The sequence below is a fragment of the Charadrius vociferus genome, unplaced genomic scaffold (genome assembly GCF_000708025.1).
Source record: "Charadrius vociferus isolate BGI_N301 unplaced genomic scaffold, ASM70802v2 scaffold324, whole genome shotgun sequence".
In the NCBI taxonomy this organism is placed as follows: Eukaryota; Metazoa; Chordata; class Aves; order Charadriiformes; family Charadriidae; genus Charadrius; species Charadrius vociferus.
Genome location: NW_009648041.1, coordinates 1,365,672 through 1,378,319, shown reverse-complemented (window position 1 = coordinate 1,378,319; position 12,648 = coordinate 1,365,672). Strand labels below are relative to the sequence as shown.

General features: G+C 43.8%; 1 protein-coding gene across 1 annotated transcript in view; it reads right to left on the bottom strand.

Annotated features, from left to right (window-relative positions):
* FOXP1 (forkhead box P1) overlaps positions 1-12,227 on the bottom strand; it is a 339,864-nt gene extending 327,637 nt beyond the window's left edge. The window contains exon 1 of the mRNA XM_009883574.1: positions 12,108-12,227. The gene's annotated coding sequence lies outside the window, so the exon portion shown is untranslated. The remainder of the gene's footprint in view (positions 1-12,107) is intronic.
* Positions 12,228-12,648: the final 421 nt, after the last annotated feature.

The window sequence follows — 12,648 nt, the reverse complement described above, 5'->3', positions numbered from 1 at the left end:
GGGGGCAGTGGGGAAGGATGAAATAAGTTTGACCTCAATTTTCTTGAAAAGTTATGAAAACATATATATAAATTCGGCAAGATCAAAGATGCGAGAGGATAGCAATCCCGGGCAGGAGAGCGCAAGCAGGAGCTAACTTGGTTCGCACACGTGAGCCCTGCGAGGGGTGGGAACGTTGCACACCCCACGGTATTTCAAAGGAGCTGATGATGGAGAAGAAGAAGAAGAGGCGCTGCCTCTCGTGCGCACCCTCTCGTGGGCGCGCCGACCAGCACCCGCAGGCACCGAGGGACGGGGTAGTCTGCAGGGGTGAGCTTGTCCAGGAGCTGAAAACTAGGGGAAAAACCTTCATGAACCTCCATCAGACCAAAGCGGGGTGCAGCCCCCTCACCTTCACGAGGAGAGAAAAGACCTTGGCAGCCACAAAGTCTTGGGCGTGCCGGGATGCGCGGGATCGCCTCCCCGCTGCACACGCACGCAAGGAGCAATTTAATTAATAAAAGTAAAAATGAAGTATTACATGTAGCAGCAAAGCATTATTAAAAGCCGTAATGTCTCAAAGGTTCCTATGAAGTCATGTTCTTACAATTCACTCCGAAGAATTTAAAGACAAAATTACATGCTTGGTAATACTCCGGGGAGCACGCTTTTCTATGTGGCCCATTGTTTGTGTATGATGCATGGCTTTGAGAAAGTGGCATTGTTAGAGGGATCATAAATCACAAAGGGGAAGTTTGATTTTTTTCTTTTATTATTTTTTTAAAAAAAAAAAAAAAAAAAGAAATCTTGTTCCAGACAGGGCTTTCCTCTGCTGCAGAGTTTTCAGCTTCTTTCAGCAAATGAACCAGCATCGGACCTACGTACGCTGTGGGGGTCTCAAGCTGCTCAGATGATCATTACCCTCTTCTCTCCAGAGAAATAAATATACTGCAGCCAGTACCACAGGTTTTGTATCGCTGATTCCAAGAGAACATTTATTTTTCTAAAGATAAGTCTTCAAGATAAAATCTTGAATATTAGAAGAGCAGCACTAAAACTTCTGCATTGCCTTTTGCAAAAGTTTACCTGGTGTGGTTTTGACACCTTAGTTTTCTTCAAATGATCGCTGGCTTTAGTGTGGTTATTTAATCTTAGGTGTATTGTTTCTGAACTTGGAACTGAAGTGGGCTCACTTCAAAAGCCAAAAGTGAATGCCAAAAATCACTTACTACCCACACGCGCCCACCCCATCCTTCACGGTACACGTGAACTAGCTAGTGGCCTGCCTCCCAAAGCAACCACAGCAACGTGATTGCTCTGACGGGGCCGACATACTTCGTATCTCACTGGAGCTGAACACTCGGAAGGGCCTCCACGACACCCACCCAGCTTCTTTTCAAACTTTACACCAACCAACAAAAAAAACCCAAACTTCACAAAAACCCCCAAACCCCTAAAGAACCCCCAAAACCCCGGGAGATAACGGATAGCACAATAAGAACATCCCAACAGTCAGCTGTAGCTCCTTGCTAAGACCAAACCACACAAAGCGATTTGCAAGGAAAGAACCAACGTGTTGAAGAACAAATCAATAAATATCAGCCAAGCCCAAAAGTCAGAAGAGCCTCCAGGCTCCGAGAGCCCAACCAGGCACCGCTGGAGGGTGGTTTTCACAGAGGGCCAAGCAGGCAACGCCACCCGCTTAAGCCCACAGCACATCGCAGTGCAACCGGGCATCTTCTTCCCCAAGGGGACGCATCCCAAAACACAGATCCCAGGGGTTCACACCCTGATTAGGCGAGACTGCGCTGTCGTGCCATCTTATGACCTGCTCCATACGGCCGTATTTTGTATTTGGATTACATACTCATTTTATATACCTATTCATAAGTACAGGAAAACCTCAAGCGGCATTCATTCTTAATGCAAAGAAATCTTAAACATTTCAGAGCAAACCTGAAATATCAGCTGTGGATATTAGTGGATACGCTGATATTTCCAGCAGCGCATGATTTCCAGTTACAAATCACAGCTCTATAAATGACATTTACCCGGGACTCAGTCCTACATCACTGCAGCCGACAGTCCATACAGCTTCTGTCCCATACATGCCTGGGCCCCATTTTTGAGTATTTCCCCGGATGCTTTCCTGTTGCAGTACGAACTTATTTGATTTTTTCCAACTTAGTTACGAGCTAGTACCAGGTTAAGCTAGACGTCTAGGCAGACGTCTAGGCAGACACCCCAGCCTCAACTCCCAGCTGGTGTAAATCAGGACAGCTCCACCAACTGCAGAATTAAGGAACTGTGTCAGTTTATACCAGCTAAAAATCTGACCCCATTCATCTGATTTGTCTCAAGATAGTCGCTACAGTCAGAATGTAAGAAGAATAAATTAGCATGGATTAAGCCTGGGAAAACCTGCTGAGGAAACCTGACTGTGTTAAAATACATATACTGATGATAACTTCATCCACTCGTAATTGTGCACTGAAGTCATATGGTCTAAATGCCATTAACTAATAGGATCAATCCAACTACTAGTTATCCCTACATATAAGAAGAAGAAAAAAAAATAATTAACCTTTCTGTTTAAGAACCAACTGCTTGCAAATTTACGATGGCTGACTTGAAAAACACATGGCACGTTCTTCTGCCAAAACATCTGCCTCCTTCAGGAGAGCTGACTTCATCCAGCGCTGGTGGAAGGTCTCCGTCTGCCTTATTCTTACAGCGTGAGTATTTGGCTGCCAACACTACTCGAAGGAACTATTTATGCTCCATAAAAGGCTTGGACATAGTCTGGAATACAGACAGAAATGAGAGAGCTAAATCAAGCTAATTATTTTGAGAACTTACAACTAGAAACATTATTACAATAAATTCCACCTGTTTTTCTCAACTTCTGCACATTGCGAAGGATTTCCACTCTGCGTGTTCAAAAAGGCCATCGTATGGAAACAATTACAGCATACAAGCTTAAACTGACTTCCACCGACGCAAGGACCATTGACCCATCTTTATGGGCATTTTAAATAATTTATGTCCAACTATTTATATCCAACTTGAATGCAATCTGCTCTACTTGACATCTCTGACCCAAAGCATATCAGGGTTTATGTTGGGTTTCTTTAACATTCAGACCCTCTCAAGGGAAGACATGATCTACGCCGTTATGAGATGAGCTCCTCTCCACCAACCACCGAGGCAGGACTCTACCGATCCCCGTTGCTGCCCCTGTGCCAAGTACTTCTGGGAAAAAAAAAAAAATGCGTATTTTGCTCTTCCTGAGGGTTTTGTATACCCAAGCTCACACTTTTCCTACCTCTCCTGCAGGATGCCTAGAAGGGAACCAGAAAAAGCTGGTGGGAAGGGTAGGGCCTCACCACGGCCCGAATGAGAGGGTGTCCATGGCTCTCATTAAAAGAAAAAAAAAATATCTTGTTGCGAAGGACACAGCCTTGGCATAGGAGCTTTTGAGGAATGGGTAAACAGAAGCCTTAATACTTGCTCTTCACCTGGGAGAACCGATTCGCCAAAAAAAACTTACTGGGAGCTAATGCGAAGCGGTCCTCATGCCAGGTCCTCAAACAGGCTTGAGGGACACGGGGAGAGTCAAGCTGCCGGGGAAAGCTTACCACAACTGGGAACGGTGAGAACATCCCTCCAGGAGCAAGCAGGGAGGCCAGAAAGCAGCAGGGATGCTGCCTGCATGGGAGAAGTATGTGATGCACAGGCGGAAAGGGTCTGAGCTCCTGTGTTTCCATAACCGATGGCCTAAAGCCACCCCAGAAGGGGACTCTGCTCCACCTTACCTGCCACAAGCCCTAAAACTCAGATGGACCCTCTCAGAAAGGAGCCGAGGGCTGTGAGGGGCGATAACTGGAATCCTGCTAGTTGAATTAATCACGGATCTCTGGTACACAGCTGAGGTCGAGTGACCAAGGAGGCACTTTGGACTCGCTGCCTTTATCTTCAGAGAGATGACGTTGGTGACCACAACCTAATCCACCCTGAGCATGAGCTTGATTTAAATCAAAGCGATTTGAATCGCTGATTTTAATCATGGCTTGTATCAGAAAGCAGGAAACATGGTTTAAATCTTTGATTTTAATCTTGGTTTACATTTGTACTTTTATATTTATTTTCTTAAGGAAAGACTGAGTCTAACTGGTTAGCAACTTAATAAAATATGACCTTTCACTAAGCTTGACTTTTCTCCCTGCTAAACAAGAGAATAGGTTATGTTCGTTCATTTGTATCCCTAAGTTTAAGGTTCTGACTATGTTAGAAACTATGACTAATTATTAGTTAGTAATTTTGTTACTTGTATCGATCTTCATTGGGTTGAAAAGTGGAACTGCAACAACATGAAAAAACATTTTTATTTATTAAAGGAAAGTTACTTAAATATGCTGGATACATAATAAGTTTATGCATTTATGCATGTAAAAGATTTACTGAACATGATCTGTTGTAAGAAAACTGAATAAATTAGGATCTCGGCAGTACCAGATCTCATCCTCCCACATCTTTACGTTATTCCTAGATTGGAAAAGGAGAACAAGGTTTCCTCTTTTCAGCTCCATACTAGTTTCTCAGTCTTTAGTGAATCACCAAAGGAATTACTGAAACTAACTGTTCAGCCCCATCCCAACGCAAACCAAAACTAAACTCTTCATCTACAGAAGAGGTCATTAGAAGCTAAAGCTTATCAATTTTCACATACTCTAACATAACTGAAAGAGCTAGCTTCAGTTAGGTCTTTGGGCTGATCTTCTTTAAAATGTCCACAGAAAAATATATTTGATTATTATTTTGTATTTAGTCTTTTAAAACACAATACATTTCTTGCAGGTTTCAGTATTACTATTTTAAAAATGGTATTTTAAAAAGATTTTTAAACTAAACATTACAGAATTTAAATAAAGGTAATATTCAACAGCTGTCTAAAAGTCACCTATTTTGTCCTGCCTATTTAACTTGCAGGTCTAAATAATGTACAACTGCCCAAGTATAATCAGTACAGTCAATAAAATGAAAGAAAGCGAACAGAATAGAAAGAAAGCCCTCTTCTTAAACTTTGAAAAGTTATTAAAACTCAGGAGACAATTCGAAAATTTCAAAAAAGCTGGTTTAGTATCTTGGGTTCAAAGTTCTTGGTCCTCTGCTGCCGGGTGACTCCGTAAATATTTTGGCTTTGCTGCGGGAGCCTGCCAGCAAATGAGCTGCCATTTAGGTAAAATCAACCAAAAAGCCCACGAGTGAAAAAAAACTGAACTTGGAGACCACACGACTCATTCCTTCTTCTGAAGAAACACCAGAGTTTGCTCAGGGTTACTTTTAACTAAGGACAGAGAGCTGGATAAGGGGGGGAACAGGGATGGGGCGGGGGGCAGCAGCGCTTTCTTGACTGCTGCATCAGCTCTGAAAAGGCCACAGCATCCTCACCCCATCCTCACAGCCGGGATCCCACGATACTCACATATGCCCCCCTGCAAACCAACTCCTTGCATATTACAGTCTGCTGTGAAACCCTACCAAAAAAAGAAAAAAAAGAAGAAAAAAAAAAAAAAAGAAAAATGAAGCTAGAGGGGGGAAAGAGACTGGGAGGAAGAAAAGAAAAGTCGCTCTATTGACTACAGCATCTCTACCACACATAATTCAAGGACTATAGCCAGTTTGAACTGGGGGGGTCGGGGGGGAGGTGGGGAAGGGAGCTTTTTTTATCCTTTTCCTTCGAAGCAACTCATCAGAAACAAACTGCTATTCAATTAGGCAAATTCTCAGCACATTCACTTTCAGCAAGCTTAAATAACAAAATAACCCAAAACATTGTGATTCGTGGAACACGCGGTAAGTAAGTTTAACAAATCCCTGGAGAGATACCACCAACCCTGAATGTGGCATTTCTTTCCTGAAGAATTTACAAATCCAGACTCTCAATAGAAGATTTCAAAAACAATAATTAAAATCCGCACAGTAACAACCATTTGGGTGTTTCCTTCAGACTTAAAAACAAACCCAAAACACAATTATATATAAATACTACCTAAAAATACATATGAGCTCAATCAGGAGGGACTGAAATGAAGAACACATAGCTCACAGGCAACTAGGTCAGAAAATATAAATATATGCTATTCTTTAAATACAATTCCATAAGTTTATATTTTATGGTAATTTGAGATTCCAATTTGACAGTCTTGTATGCAGCGTACGCTACCTCCCTATAAAATACACATATAGAAATGTATTCGTGTTCTGGGGTAACGCAAGATTAACAGAACAAGCCCTTTTCCAAAAAATGCCATTTAAAACAGAAAAAAGGGCTTGTAATAATAAGGCCATTTTACTGTTTATTTTATAATTCTAAGTGAATGGATGTAGCATAAAGCTATGATTATTTTCCTGCAGTCATATTATATATGATTTAGAGTATGTTTAGGGAAAACGTTAACTGAGACAGAGGTCTGTAAACAGATAAGGAATCCAGGCTCAAAAATGCAGCACACTTTTGCTAACCCGCATCCAGTCTTCTGTGCAACTTTATTTACCGCTCATAGTTCACTGCAAACGAGTGAAGCTGTCTCTAATACCATACAAATTTGGATATCAGCTGTCCTATGCAAATTTGACTCTAATTACGTATGCATTACTGAGCTATGAAATAAGTCAGTGTGTTGTGGTATGTGAATACACATCCCGCTCTTGTTTTTGAGCATAATAGTTTTCAGTGTCTGCTGAGTGTTCATATCCTGTGGACTTTTCCTTTTTTTTTTTTTTCCTTTTCCTTTCTGTCCTGTGGACTTTTCCTCCCCCCTCCCCATTTTATTTTTTTTAAATAAGACTCTTTCTTTTCTAATAAAAAAAAATAAAATTAAGACTGTATGCATTTTTTAAAAAAAACTGTTCTTAAAAGCAATATGAATTCCAGCCACAGAGAGATCTGAAGTAAAACCCAAAGACTATTGTTTTATATCGTGCAATGAATTAGCTTTAAAAAGGTTGAACAATAAACAAACAACTACCCAAAGCATTTTTGTGAGCTAATTATGTACTAAGCAAGAAGTAATTTTATCCTTATACCCACATATTATTTTTTGGGCACTTCTATTTCATGTCCCTTGACACCTTCTCCAATAATCCATCTACTTTATATTGGAAAGCCTCACATGAATAAAACTTTATGGCACTACAGGCATTTAGCCTTCCACTGACATTCCTGGCCTGTTCAATTCTGCAATTCAATCAAAATCAAATCTCAAAATCCTCTTGTCAGCCAGCGCTGCTTTCATATGCCCGAGCCCTGTGTAAGGATAACTGCATCCAATCTTTCCCCCAAGCAGTGCTTATATTGTTTTATTACAGTTCAATGAGTGGAGTTCAAAATTACATGCAGCTGCCTACTACTGTGGTCTGTCTGTGTTACGCATGGACACAAGTATTGCCCACCAGGCTTGAAATCATTCACTTACTGGTCTGGCAAGAGGGACTGTGAGCACTTCATTGTATGGAGGAACATCCTGCCTGCGAGATCTAAAGAGGGTGATGTTAGCAGATCAGTCCCTTTATAAAGGGATTGCGAAAGCCCTATGAAATGCAACTCCAACGTGCTCGATGTTAAGCATGTGGCTACTGCACATAAAAGCAAAGATAAACCTCAACATGCACTACTCATTCTCGGAAAGCTTGTGAGGGAAGATAAAGGACCAGGGGAATAAAAGGCATCTCACAGAGTTTTTATATGTGTTTTAAATGACGAAGCTTCATTTAGACGATTTTTATCTTTTCGCCCCCCCCTTCCATAATCTTCGCACTGAAACAAAGGGACAAAACACAAAGCTAATTAAATACAATTTAATCAGATGAACAATGCAGGGACTCCAAATCCAACAGCTTAAAAAACTCCTGCTAGCGCGAGCTCCTGTGCAGCCTGGCTGGAGGGAGAGCATCAAACCCGGGCAAGGTTCTCGTCCCACGCTCGCTGGGGCGGCAGGTGAAGAGCGTGCCAAGAGGGTCCATCCCGTGCCACCACCGGGGCCGGGAAGCCGAAACCACCGTGAACCGATGGGAAGGGGTCCACCCTCCCGGTGCCCAGCCAGGTACCAGCAAACTGGCCCAACGCCCCCGCCGCCGGTGGCAGCATCCTCCCTCAGCACCTATGACATTCCGCCAGCGGCACGAGCGATGCGATGCTCCTACAGGTTAATGGTATCGCCCATTGCATTAGCGTTTAGCGATCATTTTCACTTGGCTTTCCGTCAGCATTTCACAGTATTACAACACTGACCAAAATCAAAAGAAAAAAAAAAAAAAGAAAAAAGAAAAAAAAAAGCCTTTTATCAAAGCCTATTCATCAAATATTCTACCATGACTAAATTCTGTAAGACTAGCAAGTGAGAAAACAGAGGCAACACATAGTTAGACATCCTGCCGAGAAAACGCTCTCTTCGAGATGAACCCCATTACCTTTCAACACACAGGTCTGAGAACCAAGCTAACCACACAACAAACCGCCAACCTGTGACAGCAGCACTAAACTGCTTGTCCACGAATCGAGGCTTCATTTCTTTTTTTAAAAAAAAAACACAGAGAAAAGGGAAAAAAAAAAAAAAAAAAAAGCACGTTCAGCTGCTCTGCAACTGCCCACACCTTGGTTATATAGAAGCAAACCCAGTCGTGAGGCTCTCCAGCATCTGGGCTTTTAATAGCCCTCATTTAAAAGTAGCATGGATTCTTGTACGTGCATCATAACGTGTGTCTATTAACCTATCTCTACATCTACTTGTACAAAGCCCGGACAGGGAAATGTGGAAATGTGACAGTGGTGACTGATCCTGGAGTCACCGACTGTCAATTCGCCAGTACGGAGGCACAGTCCCCAGCTTGGACACTGGGATACAGCCCACGAGATGCAGTTTCGAGTTCCTGCACCTGCCAAGGGTTTGTGGTGGGAGAGTCACGTCTCCTTTATGTCTGTTTGCTGTACAATCACAGAATGGTTTGGGTTGGAAGGGACCTTGAAGATCATCTCGTTCCACCCCCCTGCCCTGGGCAGGGACACCTCCCCCCAGCCCAGGTTGCTCCAAGCCCCGTCCAACCTGGCCTTGAACACCTCCAGGGATGGGGCAGCCACAGCTTCTCTGGGCAACCTGCGCCAGGGGATCACCACCCTCAGGGTGAAGAATTTCTTCCCTATATCTAATCTAAATCTCCCCTCTTCCAGTTTGAAGCCATTCCCCCTCATCCTATCGCTCCACTCCCTGACTGAGAGTCCCTCCCCAGCTTTCCTGCAGCCCCCTTAGGTACTGGAAGGGGCTCAAAGGTCTCTCCAGAGCCTTCTCGTCTGCAGCTGAACAACCCCAACTCTCAGATTCAGGAACATTTGTAGCAAACCTTAAGGTGCCAGTATCACCACCATCTCAGTCACCCCCTTCACATCTGAATCCACTGAAGACATCACAAGACTAACGCTTCTCCATGAGAGCTGGACTGGGTTATGGGAGCACCAAAGCCCCAGAGGAGTTCCTGCACAGCTCCCTGTGACAGCCCTGTCCCCAAACGCCTCGCATACTCGGAGCCAACACAGAAAACCCTCAGAGGAAAATACAACTTCCCTCTGTTAAGGCTACCAAGGGCGATGATGGTGAGGGAAGGAGCAACCAAATCTCCATCAGCCTGCAGACCAGGCTTTGCAGCTCCATGCACAGCTCTTCTGTGGCCAAAACAAAAGGCTTCGGGCTGAAACCTGCAGTTTTGGGGTATTCTATAGCCAGTATCACAGCTCCCCAGCGTGCTGCGTGCATACAAGGGTGCACACATGCCACGACAGCACACACATGCATGTTTCCACCAGCCCCCAGGACGGGGAGGTCCCTGCGCCCCCCCAAGGACCAAACTTGACCAGTAAAGCGCAAACAAAACATCAGCATGCACTTGATGGAGGAACGCTATTCAGGAACAGCGGATATTGTCCCTGTCAATATGCACTGATGTATCAACATGAGAGAATCCAAAATTTGAGGCAAACCACCCGGGCATGTGCTGGGGCTAGGTGGGGAAAAACCGTCTCGCTCCACATGCACGCTTGTAGGAAGTGACAAAGTATCACGTCTGCCTGCCATCCGAAATATATTTAGCAGCCTATAGATAGCAAACCAACGAGATCCATCTAAGCGCGAGCCCCGGCACACGCACCCAGTCATTCATGGTGACTTTGCCCCCGTAGGCTTCGCTGTGAAGCCAAAGGGATGAGCGAGGAGCCGCGGCTCCCAACCGCCCCCGTTATCACCACCATCGCAGTATTTACTGTAACACATGTGACTTAGTGAAGCCCTAGATTAATTAAATGAACTCCTCCATTAATCAATCAATCAATCCAGCACAGAGCAGTTGAAATATTGAATTACTTAAGAGCAGCATCTTTATATAGGACTTTTAAAGGTCTGCTCTGGAGGACCTTATCCCCGATAATTCAATTCAGCCTCACATGGAGAGGAGCGCAAGAAACCCAGAGGAGGCCCCGAGGCTGCGAGAGCAGAAGTGGGCACGTCCCAGGGCACGAGGGAAACGCCAGCTACTGCCCTGGGAAACGCCGCCCCATCCGAGGGGGTCAGCGAGCTTCTCCAGAAGCCAACATCCCCCCGAACCACCCTTCAAAACACCTCCCCAGACACTGAGAGGGGAGGCTCCTACTTGTTCAATCAGGACCACTAATCAATTAATTATAGAAAACTAAGACCAGGATTGCCCAATCCTCAGGAACGGCTCCCATCCAGCTGGCAGAGGGGGAAGGAGGAAAGCAGGGCCATGTGCTGGTACTCTGGGAACACCTGAATGCATACATAATAGTTGCAAAACCTGTAAAGTCAGTAAAGGTTATATAATTTTATATATGGTGAAATTTAGGCAGAGAGAGTTGAAACACTTTGTCCCAAGATGTGCAGAGCGCCGGTGAGAATGTCAGTAATAAGAACACCAATCTCCCATCACCCTGAAAGCCAAGCACACAAACTGCTAATATGATCAATTTTGTCATCTGTGGGTCCACTTGAACCGGTATATTTGAACACTGAAATTGCAGAGGTTAATTCTACACTTCTTTCCATCCTCATTTCAGTTTGGATGAGACGATGTAGCTATGCCCATCAATGGGGGAAAGGACAAGGAAAAAAAAAAGTCTACTCCATGCATGTAATCTTTCCAATTAGCAAAAAAATCCCTATCATCAGAAACTTTTCACATAGCGTAAGGATTGCTGTTTCCCTCAGACAATAAAAAAAATAGAGCTTCACAAGGCTCCCCCTCAAAAAACGGACGTATAACATCCAGGAAAAAAAAAAAAAGAAATCTAATACTGGTATGTCTTCCCCCACCCCCAGCAAATATTTCTATTTTAGTTATTTTAGCTGCAAGAGTTTGACTTAAGTGGTTATAACCTCTTGTGTACTTGCTCTTCTGCCTCCAGCGCTACCACCGCCACCACGCACCCTTCCCTGAGGAAGGGGATCTCAGTGAAGTGCACGGGCTACCCTGATTGCTTCTCCCAGATACAAAGGGAACAGAGTAACAGCCTTGAGATCTTGTGATACGACAGGGCACACAGGACCCAGAATGAAATAAAAATGCAGCAATATGAACACATACTTCAATGCTCAAAAGTCACTTTTTTTTTTTTTGGCAAAGACAATGCAAAAAAAAAAAAAAAAAAAGACTTATTACAAGCCCTAAATGTAGTATGGCACAGCATGTTAACATATTGCTGTACATCCTTTATAGAATTGCATCCAAAGCTATATTAAAATAACGTTAAGGTTGCAAAAACTCGGCAACAAAGTTGGCAACATCAACATGCAATCTTGATTTACACCTTCAGAATGAGTATTACAATCAAGTCTTCGCTTACACAATCATATTTTTTCCACGGGACTCCCATCTAATGCACAGTTATTAAGCATTACTTTTTACCCTTATAAAATCTGTACTGCCAGTAGCACACACCGCTTATTTAGCGCCTACTATCCAAACCCAGAGCTGCATACAGAATTGCAAACCCCCTCTTGACCATGACCCCGGTTCCCTCATTGCAATATCAGGGTTTGTGACGTTAACGCAAATCTCCTCACCTCCACTTGCAGAGAAGTTTGATGGCATCACAACCATCTCACTGGTGGGAAATGAAGACGAAGCAAAAGGGACACTGCTGCTAGCTGCTGGTTTAAGTTACCCAGTAACTCGAGGCATCCATCTGAGCCCACCGTGACTCATGGTCTTCATGGATACTCACAACCCCATGTGCTACGGACAGCCCCAACCAGCCTCAGCTGTGGTTGCAAACCCAAGATCACTTCTGCAAAACTAGCCCCAGGTGTCTCTTGGTGGGCATGCAGAAATGAGGAACAGGGAACCACATGGCAAGCTTGGAGCACTTGGGTTTGGATGACGTGCCAAAGCCCAAACAAGGCTCCTTGGAAAGAAAAAAATAAACCAAAAAAAAAACCACCAACCCCCAAAACTACATGATCTTGTCAAGACAGTTTCACAACATATACGGCTTGGTTAAGGTGGCCGATGCTGCCTTAACTCTATCATTTCCCAAATGTCACGTGCCAGATTATACCATCTTGAAGGTTGTTTTCACATACAGCTGGTTTTAATAAATGTCAT